The 15,060-nt window shown below is 41.9% G+C and overlaps 1 protein-coding gene across 1 annotated transcript in view; it reads left to right on the top strand.

The window, feature by feature from the left end:
- Positions 1–15,060, top strand: part of CORIN (corin, serine peptidase) — a 467,012-nt gene that overhangs the window by 214,562 nt on the left and 237,390 nt on the right. The window lies entirely within an intron of this gene.

Here is a 15,060-nt window from a genome sequence, read left to right as displayed (position 1 = left end):
ATATATCAATAATATTAGAATATCGGATTTAGCTTGTATCTAATGCCCCTTTTTAAGCCATACTTTGTGTTTCTATTAGAAAACTTTCTGCATTAGTTTTGTACATTGTTAAACTTTACTTTTTTTATAGAGATAAGGTCAGTGGGTAGCCGTGATGAGTTGGGTGAGAGTCCTGCTTATAGTTTGTATGTTCTCTCTATGAGACACTTACCTATTAAGATCAAGTAAAGAATGGATAAGGGTAAAAAGAAAGGTGTATAGTAAATTCATAACACCGGGGAGCAAGAAAATCGGTGCCTGAGATATTTAATCTGTTTTAGGTCAGTTTTTGTTGCTGATTCTAAATCTGGCCTCATTTTTCTTTTTTCAGCTTTAGGGTATGTGCCCATGATCAGGACTGCAGAACGCAGTAGGTCCTGACCTGCGGGGCCGCGGGTCTCCTCCGCAGTAGAACGCAGGAGACCACAGCTGCTTGTAACCACGATCAGGGTTCAGTGCGCTGCTGTTCACTAGTGTTCTCCCTACAGAGGATGCATGCGAATCCGCAGCAAACAATTGACCTGCTGCGGCTTGGAAAGACGCTCCGCAGGTCAGTGTTTGCTGCAGAAAAAACAAGCACAGTGGGCATAGGATTTCTAGAAATCCTGTCTACTTTGCTTATTCTGTACACCACAGCATTTTGGACGCAGCGAAAAAACTCTACATCCAAAACGCTGCAAACACTAATTTTGTGCACGCACCCTTAGTTAATGAGATGTGATATACCCTATGTATATGCATACAATCGATCGATCCCTAGGATTGATGTCTATGAAACATTATTATTTTTGCCTTTCTGGTTAATAAAAGAAATTCATACATGTAAATTTTTATTTACCGTATTTTCCGGCGTATAAGACAAATGGGCATATAAGACGACCCCTAACTTTTCCAGTTTAAATATAGAGTTTGGGATTTATCATATATACTCGAATATAAGCCAACCCAAGTAATGTGCCCATTGTTTAGTAATGTCCCCTGCAGTAATGTCCCCATTGTTTAGTAATATCCCCTTCAGTAATGAGCCCATTGTTTAGTAATGTCCTCCTACTTGTCCCCTTCCTATTATGCCGTTGTTTACACAGAACAAAGATATTCTCACCTGTCCTCTGTTCCTGTGGTGCCTCCAGCTGTTTCTAGCAGGCGCAGGCACACAGACCCCTCCGTGATAGCGTCCGATGCACAGAGCGGCTGCTGCAAGCTGCCATCGTGGATTTACTGCAGTTGAATGCTTTACGGCGCCACAAAGCATTCAGCTGCTGTAAAGCACTGACAGCAGCGGCGGCCCTGTGTATTGGATGCGATCATGGAACAGTGCTTCTTGTGGACCGCAGGCACATAGATCCCTCCATGATCACATCCAATACACAGGGCAACTGCTGCTGTCATCCTGCAGTGGCCGCTCCGTACACCGGAGGCTATCACGGAGAGGTCTATGTGCCTGTGGACTGCAAGAAGCAGCTGGAGGCACTGCGGTAACAGGACTGGTGAGAATATCTTTTATTATGTGTAAACAACTGAAGTAAAGCCATGACGGCACCGTATATCGCCGTATAAGACACCTGCCATATAAGATGACCCTCAATTTTTGAGAAGATTTTCAGGAGTTAAAAAGTTGTCTTATATGCTGGAAAATACGGTATGAAAAATTGACATCACAGAATAAGAATTAAACATGCATAAAAAGTTGTCACTTTTCATTTACTGAGATACCTTGCAAGAGTTGAGCTTTAAAGATTTAACGATGAGTTGTGCTACGGCAATCACTTTGAATGGATCCGCCATCATGTGGGTATCCCAGTGCCCTCTGTATTTTTCTTCTATAGTTCTTAAAGCTTGATGGAATTATTCACCCAGCTCTTCACTTAGCTCATCAATGTTTTGTGGGAAATGATCCAAGTGGCTATGGAGATAATGTAGCTTGATAGTCATTGTAAAGCCAACGTGATGGAAAGAACATAGCATTCTTTCTTCGAACTGCATGAGTTTGCTTCCCCAGCAAAGTCTATGAGTTTTCATTTTTGCTGTCTGCACACAGCGTTTTTTTTCAGCTGCGTTTTTGTGGTGCCACAAAAACGCAGCATGTCAATTATTTCCGCGTTTTTCACTGCGCTTTTCATCCATTGAGTGCAATGGGATGTTGAAAGATGCAATGAGAAACGCAAATAGTTGCGTTTTGGTGCGTTTTAGTGCGTTTCTAAGAAAGACCAAAAACGCAGCTATAAACGCAGGAGGTGGGTAGTAAAGTGACATGTACAGGAAGAGGATTCCTTCTGTCAGTAAACACAGAAGCGTGAATCCTCCCGGTACCGTCACCGCCGCTTCCACCTCCAGTCCTGTGCATGTATGCTGCCGTACGGCGTCATATAGGGGCAGGAGGTGGAAGCGGCTCCGAAAACAAAAGTGAACAGTAGAAAAAAAAAAAAGTCATACTCACCTGTCTGCAGACTCCCGGTGCCATGTCAGCTCCCAGATCCTCCTCCCGGTACCGCCGCTCCAGGTGTGTGCAGTCTCCCCGGGTACGTATGCCTGCAGGATGCAGGACCTGGCGATGGATCACCTGATGCAGTCACCTGACGCGTCAGCTGATCGTAAGTCTCGGAGTGACGCCAGCGCCCGGCCGGTTTAACCTATCAGCGGATGCGTCAGGAGACTTCATTCCTGATTGCCGGCAGCTGCTGCAGCGATCGGACGGGATCAGACTCGCTCCAGGAGCTGCCGGTAATCAGCACATAAGTGAGTATTTTTTTTTTTTGCACCGATGCATCATCTGATTGTAGAAATGGCTTTTATACAATCAGCTGATGTGTGATGTGATTCAGGCACTTGAACCTGACACATCATCTGATCACTTTGCCTTCCAGCAAACCAATCAGATGATATTGGATCCGGATTGGACAGCGCGGGACCCTTGACCCAGGATTACTGCGGAGGGGGGTTCTTTATATCAATAAAGATGGAGTCACTAATTGTGTTGTGTTTTATTTCTAATAAAAATATTTTTCTGTCTGTTGTGGTTTTTTTATCTTTACTAGAAATTCATGGTGGCCATGTCTAATATTGGCGTGACACCATGAATTTCGGGCTTAGGGCCAGCTGATAATATACAGCTAGCCCTAACCCCATTATTACCCAGTGAGCCACCCGGCATCAGGGCAGCTGGAAGAGTTGGATACAGCGCCAGAAGATGGCGGTTCTATGAAAGCGCCATTTTCTGGGGTGGCTGCGGACTGCAATTCGCAGCAGGGGTGCCCAGAAAGCATGGGCACCCTGCACTGTGGATTCCAATCCCCAGCTGCCTAGTTGTACCCGGCTGGACACAAAAATTAGGTGAAGCTCACGTCATTTTTTTTTAAAATTATTTTATGAAATTCATGAAATAATTAAAAAAAAAGGGCTTCTCTATAATTTTGGTTCCCAGCCGGGTACAAATAGGCAGCTGGGGGTTGGGGGCAGCCCGTACCTGCCTTCTGTACCCGGATAGCATACAAAAATATGGCGAAGCCTACGTCATTTTGTTTGTTTGGGGGGGCAAAGAAATCCTGCATACAGTCCTGGAAGGAGGATGCTGAGCCTTGTAGTTCGACAGCTGCTCTCTGCTCTCCTGCATACACTATTGGATGGAGGATGCTGAACCTTGTAGTTCGACAGCTGCTGTTTGCTCTCCTGCATACACTATTGGATGGAGGATGCTGAGCCTTGTAGGTCTGCTCCCCCTGACTCTCCCTCCAGCATACAGTCCTGGATGGAGCATGCTGAGCCTTCTAGTTCTGCAGCTGCTGTCTGGTCTGCTGCATACACTATTGGATGGAGTATGCTGAGCCTTGTAGTTCTGCAGCTGTCTGCTCTCCTGCATACACTAGTGGAGAATGAAGAACATATTGAAGAAGGAAATGACATCAGACCTTTTTTTTTTGTTCACTGATAAAAAAACGCATAAAGACGCAGTGAGCAAAAACGCAGCAAAACGCAGCAAAAAACGCAAAAATCGCGGCAAAAACGCGTGCATTTTTTTGCCGCAGGTGCATTTTTGTGCTGTTTTTGCCGTAAAAACCGCACAAAAACGCAGCGTCAAAAAAACGCAGTGTGTGAACCTAGCCCTATATACAGTATTTTAGAATGCTGCATATAAGAGCTCAGTGGTGTTGGCCGGAGCTCATAAGGGAAAAACCTGGTGATATTCAGGGATCATTAATCTTACCAAGAACCTATTACTATTCCAAGACAAGGGGAATTCCAGCTCACCCAGCGGAGATAATCGAGGACGGTGCACAGAAGGAAAGCCACTCCTAGATCCAATCACAAAAACAGATCCAGCATCCAGTCCAGTAGGACGTCCGAAACGCATCTTGTGTATGGTACGCACCAAGCCAAACTTATGGCTATTTTAATGGAAATTTAATAAAGAGCGAAGTTTTTATTCTACCTACTGGACTGGATGCTGGATCTGTTTTTGTGATTGGATCTAGGGATAGGGTTCCAGTATTTGTCACTAATAACGAACCTAATGCAAGCCAATGAGGAACCAGAGTATTTTTCTGGGAAATCTTTAAGAAAAATGTCTTTATAATTAATAATACATTTTTAGAAATGTGTAAAGCAGTTATAGATTATAGAGATAGAGATTAGTATTAGTATGTTAATTTGCTATAATTCACCCTCTTGCCTCCATTCCTTTACCCCCTCCTTGATCTGCACGGACTAATTCATGACTTAAGTTTTGTACTGTCATATATAGTGTACTTATAATCTTAATTTTCTTGAGAATTAAATTGTTTATAGATTAATTAAGCAGCAGACATCTTTTGCCTGTAAGTAACATTTTAGGATCTCTTAAACCCTTAAGGTCAGTGCAAATGTTTGATCTCAGGACACAACATGTTTTTTCTGTTATTGTCTCTGCATGCTTTGGGAGCACTGACCGCTGTGTAAGGTCTTTTTTTTTAATTTTGGAATTTTAAATTTAAAGCTTTTTTTCTTTAAAGGGATTGTACAGAGAATAATATTTATTGAGAGTGACAAAGATAGCTCTCCATCCGTTCACACGGGGATCTTCTTTCTTGTGGTCGCAGTCATACATTTAACGCCTTCCCTATGGATACGTTATAAATGTATTTAGTGAGAAAATCCCTTTAGGAATATTCATATACAACTCTTCCTATTAATGATCATAAATAATGAGTTTTCCTATGGGCTTCCTCCATGGCATCTGTAAATAAATAAAATAGAGGCATATGTAAAAGTTTAAAGGGGAGTTTGTCAGCAAAAAATGACCATGACTAAGCTGTTGTCCTCATGGGGGAAATAACCCTAATATGAATTGTAACTTTAGTGTCCATCTATTGCTGCATTTACCAAAAATCATTCGGTATTCAAAAATACTGTTGTTGAGTAGTTCAGTGCAACTTCTCACCTAGTCATTTTTCAGAGACAAAGATAGATGGGAAACAAGCAGGTGGAAAGGTTCAGCAAACTGATTGGCCATGTGAAAAGTACAGAGATCACCTCATTAGCATACATAGAGTAGAAATGAGCGAAAACGAGGTTTGGTGTTCAGTTTTTGGCTTTACGTATGCAAACCACTTAGGCTGGTTTCACACTACGTTTATTTAACATCCGTCCATAACGTTTTTTTAGCGGAAAAACGGATCCAGTGCAAATGCGTTTTCACTTCAATGCATTTGCAATGGACTCGCGTTAACATGCGTTCACCTGCGTTTGCATGCGTTATAGTGAGGATCCAGCGACTTGCAGTTTTTTAACATCTTTCAAAAACGCTACTTGTAGCGTTTTTGAGCTGCGTCCAAATACTGCATGTCACCGGATGCTGACTAAACAGCACGCAAACGCAGGTGAACGCTGGCGTGCTGATAGACAGGATCCTGCTTGCTCTACTGAGCATGCACAGAACCAGTCTCGCGTGATCTGTCTCTCTCTCCTCCTCCCTCCCTCACCCTCTCTCTCTCTATCTCTGTCTTTCCCCCTTCCTCCCCTCCCTCTCTCTCCCACCTGAGAGCTGCGGACACTCGTAACCAAGGTAAATATCGGGTAACCACTTCTCTTAGTTACCCGATGTTTACGTTGGTTACGCGTGCAGGCAGCCCTGCTCCTAGCAGCTGCAGACACTCGTAACCAAGATAAATATCGGGTATCCAAGCCCGATGTTTACCTTGGTTACCAGCGTCTGCAGCTGTCAGAAGCCGGCTCCCAGTCTAGTTCCCCTCACTCCCGATCACATGACTCCAATGCCCGCCCCTAAACATCCAGTGACAGGATCCTGCAAAATAACAGATGTGTTTGCATGCGTTTTTTGCTGTAAAAGCAGGATCCGCTTTTGCAGCAAAAAAACGTTCCTGACGCATGTTACATAAACGTAGTGTGAAAGCAGCCTAACTTGAGTATTGCTGTGCTCGGGTATGCTCGGTGCTCAGCTCAGTGCGAGCTATTTGCAGTGTTTGAACGGCTGGCACTTCACACGTTTTGCATATTTAATAAGTGGGCTAATATCCTCAAGGGAAGCAGTGCGGGCTTATCCAAAATGCTCTGCTGCAATCTAATCACATGGTCTTACACAGTCAAGCATTATAAAACATAAGAGCTGGCTACGGAACGCCATTTTCTGTCTGTACTGGGTAGGGATAGGAGCCTTCAGAACACATAGGATAGCGATAGAAAAATATGTAATGTGATTGTGGTAAACTACTATAGTTATGATGTACCAGATTGAAAATGGGAGTGATAGTCGCAGTCTATGAATAGAAATCCAAGGTTCAAGTGATATACAGTGAATTGCTGTAGTGTCTCATCATCACAACTCAGTGTGTGACTATGAATTAATACATCTGCAGTATACAGCACAGTGGCTCAGTGGTTAGCACTGCAGTCTTGCAGCGCTGGGGTCCTGGGTTCGAATCCCACCAAGGACGACATCTGCAAGGAGTTTGTATGTTCTCCCCGTGTTTGCGTGGGTTTCCTCCCACACTCCAAAGACATACAGATAGGGAATTTAGATTGTGAGCCCCAATGGGAACAGTGTTCCTGATGTATGTAAAGTGCTGCGGAATATGTCAGCGCTATATAAAAATAAAGATTTATTTATTTACAGCACCAATAGCATCTTAACACTAGAACTACTGAGGTAGTCATTTTGACTACTTTGCACCATGTATTTCTATATAGGTGTCACGAGTCCAGTAGTTCTAGTGTTAATAGCTGTTCTTTTTTGTCAGTGCCATCAGGCAAGATGTCACGAGTGTGTCACAGTTGACAGACAGTCCTGTGGTGTCTGACTGTAGAAGTTCACAGCGTTTTGGCTACACAAACTGCTCCCTGACTTGCTATTCTACCTGCTGCGGTGTAAGGCTGCTTTCACACTACGTTTTTTTAGCATGCGTCATGAACGTTTTTTTGCTGCAAAAGCGGATCCTGTTTTTGCAAAGAAAAACGCATGCAAACGCATGTGTTATTTTGCAGGATCCTGTCACTTTAAGTTTATGGGCGGGTATTGGAGTCATGTGATCGGGAGTGAGGGAAACTGAACGTGAAAGACTGGGAGCCGACATCTGACAGCTGCGGAGGCTCGTAACCAAGATAAACATCGGGTAACTTGCTTGGATACCCGATATTTACCTTGGTTACGAGCATCTGCAGCTGCTAGGAGCAGGGCTGCCTGCTCCCTGCACACGTAACCAAGATAAACATCGGGTAACTAAGCCCACGGTTACCCGATATTTACCTTGGTTACGAGCGTCCTCCGAGAGGGAGGGGGAGGGAGAGACTGATCACACGAGGCTGGTTTCTGGGCATGCTCAGTAGAGCAAGCAGGATCCAGTCTATCAGCATGCCAGCGTTCACATACGTTTGCGTGCAGTATAGTCGGGATCCAGCAATTTGCAGTATTTGGACGCAGCTCAAAAACGCTACAAGTAGCGTTTTTGAAAAAAGTTAAAAAACTGCAAGTCGCTGGATCCTTACTATAATGCACGCAAACGCAGGTGAACGCATGTTGACGCGAGTCCATTGCAAATGCATTGAAATGAAAACGCATTTGCACTGGATCTGTTTTTGCATTAAAAAACCGTTCATGACGCATGTTAAAAAAACGTAGTGTGAAAGCAGCCTAAATGGTATCCTATGTATCTTTTCTGTTTGGAGTTAAAGTTTCCCTTTCCTTTTAGGAGCTTGCAGATAGCCTCACCTTTCACCAACGTTAGTCATCTTCACTTCCCCTTGTGTCCTTACATACCCACATTTCCACTTGGTGTTTGCTAGGGTTAGAGTTATGGTCCTATACAGTACATGCAGAAATCGATCAAAGAAGCATGACCATACACAGCACAATACGAATTACAGCGTTAAATGACAAGTGCACATATTATAATTGTGTGTGGGTCATATGGATGTAGTAGACCTACAGGAATGATGGAAGGCACACATTTTATAGAACAAAAAAATTCCAAGAAAAACCGATTGGGTCAAAAATAGCAAATTTTATTAATAGTTAAAAATAATGACCGCCAACTGGCAGTATGACTAGAAACAGGGGCATCACATGTATAAATACATTAAAAATCGAGCACAGGTATTCTGCAAGAGTGTAAGGTACAATAATTCCAATGTGCAGGAGGAAAAACAATTGGCTGAAAAGACCATGGTCAGTAAGAGTACAACACAATGCGGAAAAGGATTAGAACAAACAGTTCAAAAAATGAAAAACAAGTAAGTCATGGATATGGTATGAGTGTAGATGTACTCAGTTGCATACTATCCAATAGCTATACAAACTGTATGAGAGAAAGTTTCTTTAACCCCTTCACCACCCAGGCTATTTTCACCTTACTGACCTCGCCATTTTGCGCAATTCTGACCAGTGTCCCTTTATGAGGTTAGAACTCTGGAACGCTTCAATGGATCCTAGCAATTCTAAGATTGTTTTTTCATGACATATTGTACTTCATGAAGGTGGTAAATTTAGACCGATATTTTTTTGCATTTATTTTTGAAAATTTCAGAAATTTGGCGAAAATTTTCAAAAATTTCGCAATTTTCAAAATTTGAAATTTTATGGCCATAAATCTGAGAGATATGTCACAGAAAATAGTAACTAAATAACATTTCCCACATGTCTACTTTACACCAGTTCAATTTTCAAAACAATTTTTTTTTTCGTTAGGAAGGTAGAAGGGTTCAAAGTTTATCAGCAATTTCTAATTTTTCCAACAAAATTTAAAAAAAAAAAATTTTAGGGACCACATCACATTTGGAGTGACTTTGAGGGGCTTAGGTGACAGAAAATACCCAAAAGTGACACCATTCTAAAAATTGCACCCCTCACACTGGTTCAAACCATATCCAGGAAGTTTATTAACCCTTTAGGTGCTTCACAGGAACCAAAGTAATGTGGAAGAAAAAATTAAAATTTTACTTGTTTACACAAAAATGTTACTTTAGCCATAAAATTCCACATCTGATTAGAGGGATAGCGTCACATTGACGCAAGCTCCAATCAGATCGGGGGGGGGGGCAAGACACAGAGGTCATCATGCTCCAGCCAATGGCCGATGATATTACATCATCGGCCATGGCTGGATTGTAATATTTCACCAAGTTTCATTGGTGAAACATTACAATCATTCTGATTGAAGGTGAAAATGACACTTTCAATAGCTAGTCAGAGCAATCGTAGCCCCGGGGGGCAAATCCACCCCTCCTGGGCTCAACTACAGGTCCTCAAGTAGCTGCAGTGCTGGTGACATTTCAGTAAACCCAGTCCCCAGCGCTGCAGGAACGGAATCCCACCATGATGCATACGGTTTGTCAAAGGTCGGGAAGGCACAAGGTTTCATGACGCATATGATGCGTCAAGGGTCGTGAAGGGGTTAAAGGTATCCTGTCACAGTTTTTTCACTATGAAACCAATAGTGTCACCTTATGCAGCCTCTGGGCTGCATTCTATGAAGGTGCACCTTTTGCCCTGACTCCTCGTGCAGACCCAAAATATAACTTTATAAAACCTGACCGTTAGGTATGCTAATGACCTGTGGGGCTCAGATGGGCGTGCTCATTTTCGTCTCCTGTCCCTCCTTGTGGCCTTCTTCTCCATCCTCTTTTCATGATTGGCATGATGACACCGCCATCATCATGCACGCTGCTCGGCCAAATCTCGCGTCTGTGCAGTCATTCCCCCGGCTCGTGCAGTTTGCCCTCGCGCAAGCCGGTGCGGTGTTTGTGCATGCGCGAAATTATGGTCGGGTATGAGGATGACGCAGGGGACGTCATGCACATTGCCGACCATAATAGCAAGGATTAGACTTTTATCATGATGACAAGGGTAAATTTGCTTGTACTTATCAAAGATAATCCCTTCATTTCATTAACATCCATGAGAATATAAAAATAAAACATTTGGGAGGAACAACATTCAGTCATCTAACCAGATTGTAAATTTAATCCATGGTCATGGTGTCAAGGGAAGAATTTGGGTTGAAGACTGCTAATGGAGTCTTCATTTGGGATATCCAGAGACGGTGCCGTATTAGCTGTATACCAGTGCTGATATATCAATGTATATAAGACAATGAACACACAGACATGCTCTCTCTTTTAGCCAGCGTCATACACTGACTTGTATAATCCGATAGATCCAATTATACAGTAAACATAAATAACCTTGAAACTGAACAGGGAGTACTTTTACTCCTTAATTTCTCACACTACATTGCCTTCTTCCCGTACATTCCTTCTATGTGAACATTACTGATAACACTTTTGCAGCTTCACATTCTGGCTTCATTATTTTTGGTTAACTCCTTCATGATTATACAACTTAGAATTATATTATGGGTCTATGCGATGGCTACATAGACACAGATAATTATACAACTACATCTACATTTTGATTATTTATAGATACAGATATTCTTATTACATTTGAACAAACAAGCTATAGCTCAGGCGACCTCCACAATGGGACTTTTTACCAGACTCAGAATATTTTCATATTTGTCCGTATTACAGGCATGACAAGAAGAACTTGTAGTATCACTGTTGGATATATTTCTTGTTCAGGGTTTGATGCTTCCCAGTAGTTTTCTTCTTGCTCAAAATGTCTATTTATTTTTCTGTGGCTCATTGCCCTGGTTGACCACAATGTTATATCTAAAAATGTTCTCCTGCATTGTGAATGATACTTAGTATGTTTCAATTCATCCTGATAGTCTGAGGCTTCTGATAATAAAAAGATTTCTGTACTAAAGGTAATGTGGTCATATTCTGTATGGTTATTTATTTAGACATTTGTTACTTTTCAAGACAGTCTTCTGGGTTCATGTCCCCTTGATATCACTTTTCATGTATAATCATTTTCTAAGGAATACTTATTACAATCTCTGGTAGACTTTATTTTCTCTATTTTCATTATTGTGTCTTCATATTTATTCTAATTACTTTGTATTTTTTAACGCATGTTCCGAGTTTAAGCAATTATATATTAATCGTGCATTAGTTGGATCTCTTTAGTTTGTGTCTAAATTTCATTAAGTTTAGTTTGATGAAATGAAATAATCAATTTCACAAATCTAATGGAACAATCAGATAAAATGCCGTTCCACTCTGCTGTAATTTATGCTTATATTGAGTAGCGGGAATTTCCTTTATTTTGATGCCAAGTCAGAAACCTCTGTCAAATTTGGCAGTTTGGCTTTGCTTAGATTTTGCGGTCCTAAATGTGTCAGAACGCCATCCAAAGGCGGTAACCAGTGCGAAAACTTTGTACATTTTTAAAATATTCAGTTATTATGTTATATACAGTTAGGTCCAGAAATATTTGGACAGTGACACAATTTTCGCGAGTTGGGCTCAGCATGCCACCACATTGGATTTGAAATGAAATCTCGACAACAGAATTCAAGTGCAGATTGTAACGTTTAATTTGAAGGTTTGAACAAAAATATCTGATAGAAATTGTAGGAATTGTACACATTTCATTACAAACACTCCACATTTTAGGAGGTCAAAAGTAATTGGACAAATAAACCAAACCCAAACAAAATATTTTTATTTTCAATATTTTGTCGCGAATCCTTTGGAGGCAATCACTGACTTAAGTCTGGAACCCATGGACATCACCAAATGCTGGGTTTCCTCCTTCTTAATGCTTTGCCAGGCCTTTACAGCCGCAGCCTTCAGGTCTTGCTTGTTTGTGGGTCTTTGTAAAATAGTGAGTTTATGGAGATTTGATTCATAGACTGGATTACATGCATTCATATAATGTATGTATATTTTGCCCCATGCCTTTAAGAGTGAGTTTGTGAGCTGGAAATATTGACCAAGAGTTTGAAATGGTAGAACCAAAGTCATCTGCTAGTTGTTTATCAAAGTTGTCAAAGAAGAGCTATATTCTGTTTGGAATGTTGGGCTAAGAGCTGAAATAGCTATGAGGGACTTCTTACTGTTACACTGAGGTCAAAGTTCAGCGAGCCTCAAAGGAATTATAAATAAGTTGAAGTAGGTTTTGTTACAAGTCTCTACTGCGCAAGTACATTTATTTCGCGGGTAAAACGTACCACGTGACATGATGTAATGCTCAACTAAAATAGGGATAGTTACTTTTTGTATACCATGTAAAGAGATAAGGACAATCAGGAGGAGGGGTTTGGGTTATAAAAGAAGCCCACACTTCAAAGGGTAGGCAGAAGGAGGGAGGAGAAAGACGGACTCACCAACCCGACCAGACCATCTACAGACAGAGAGACGGCTTACACACACTACAGCGATGTAAGATAAATGAACTGTTATTTTTTCTATCTGTCTATCCATCTATTAACTCAAGCCAAGACAGTTACTTTTCTCTAATGACTGTAACCTCAAATTCTTTATCTGAATAAATCCATAATATGTTTTTGCACCAATTCTCGCTCCAATCATTATATACTGGCTTTGCAGTTGTCGCCTTAAACCCAGTTTTTAACATTGGCGAGCCAGCCAGGAGAATGATTGATAGGCACAGCTGTTTTCTGTGCGAGGTGATTTTTTTCACGCTGCCTATTCACAGCGATTAGGACTCTTTTTTTCTCACGTCATTCCCTGCCCTTTGTCCGAGAAGGGGGGGTCAGTGGAGTAAAAATCTCTGTCCAAGCTGCAGGCGAACGACGATACACTGTGTCCACATCAGAACCTAAGAGAGGTTTAACGTGACAAGCCACGGAGGTCGTATGTGTCAAAGCCTTGACGGACATCTGAGGGCCATCCATCCATAAGACAGTTGGAGCCATTTGAGGACCATCCATCCATAAGACGGTTGGAGCCATCCGAGGACAAGCATCACATATTGGTGAGAAATGGATTTTATTCATCATTATTCTAGTAACAGTCATGTAGAGTATTTATTTGATCATACACATAGTGACGCACAGTTATGGTCAAATCTGTACCGGCAATGTGAACTTGAGAATACTAAGTTAGATAAGAAGTTTTTTACTGTGAATCGGTTACAGAAAAAGATACAGAATGTATTGGGTATGGTATACACTTACAACTCCATGGTGGGTGGGGCACAGCCATATGCACACACTATCTGCATGGTGACTGACACACCCATAACAACAGACACGCCCAATACAACAGACACACACGTCACAGATGCTGAGACAACAGATTGTCCAAATTGTTCGATATTAGCAGAACATATCGAACATCTGGAGGATCAGTTGGAAACAAGAGCAGATTTAATATCAAAACTACGGAAAGATATTAAATATGTATCTGTTAATACGAGACAGAACACGACAGATGCTTCCGCATCACCTGGTTCAGGTTCAGACATCCCGGACAGGCTGGATACGGCCGAAGACGAGAGTCTGAATGAGGGGGAACTTCGGAAAAAGAAGTTACATGATAAGGCCGCCCGTCTTAACATTAAAATCCATGACCAATTAATGAAAATCATTAAAGACATACCCAAATATGATGATAAAATGGACGCCTTCCATAATGCGGACATTTTTGAGTCACATTCCGATAAGTATAATCTAACAAATGAACAGAGAAACAAGATTTTCAGGGTATGGCTTCCCTCCCACATGGCAAAAAGGTTACAAGCAACACCTAGGACAGGCGAACACAATGACCTGATCCATGACACAAAGGAAGATAGGCTGAGACAGTTAATTCTCTTTACCACAGGAGAGTCTACCCCAACAGTCGAATTGTTAGAAAACCTTAAGACACACATACAGGAGGATCCATTTGTCTTCTTAGTCAAATTCGAACAGGCCTACAGAATGGTACTGGAAATCGGATCTGATCAAGAACCGCCTTCCATGATCAAGGCCTTTGTTAAAAAGTTTAAATATTTGGACCCTGCTTCATTCGAAATAGCTTCTAGGATGGAAAGTCTACAAGAGGCCACATCATTTATTGATAGAATACGTAGACGAATGAAGCAAAATCAGGTAAAGTCAAAAATAGCCATGATAGAAGGGAACACTGACACATTAGTATCCCAGGAAAAACAGATCAAAAACAACAAAAGACCGGTGTTGAATTCTAAAAACAAGAATTCAGGGGGGGGTAACAGGAAAAGCACAATTCACTGCTTTTTCTGCGGCCTACCCGGACACCTGAAGTGGGAATGCAAGAAATTCCTGAGGGCGGGGGCTGAGGAAAGGCTGGGTAAGGAAAATGGACTGATGCCAAACACATCCAGTGCACCTCCCCCATCTTCAGCACCTCCACCATTATACACGCTCACTCATACTGACAACAGAAATAACCAATCACCATATACGCCCACTCATACTGACAACAGAAATAACCAATCACCATATGCACCTCTGACCAGACAAATAAGGGAAATGACCATACAGGGATTGGATGGAAGGGGCAAGACACCTGCTGCTCTTCTCCCTTCTCCATCATCCTGACTGGCAAAGCCGGTCCCCAGGCTACATCCACTGGAATTTGTCACTCGAGTTTCAATGGATAGCTGTGGTCGACCATTTTTAAAGGTAAATCTTGAAGGTC

Source organism: Anomaloglossus baeobatrachus, chromosome 1 (assembly GCF_048569485.1).
Source record: "Anomaloglossus baeobatrachus isolate aAnoBae1 chromosome 1, aAnoBae1.hap1, whole genome shotgun sequence".
In the NCBI taxonomy this organism is placed as follows: domain Eukaryota; kingdom Metazoa; phylum Chordata; class Amphibia; order Anura; family Aromobatidae; genus Anomaloglossus; species Anomaloglossus baeobatrachus.
This window is presented reverse-complemented; position numbering and strand designations above follow the sequence as displayed.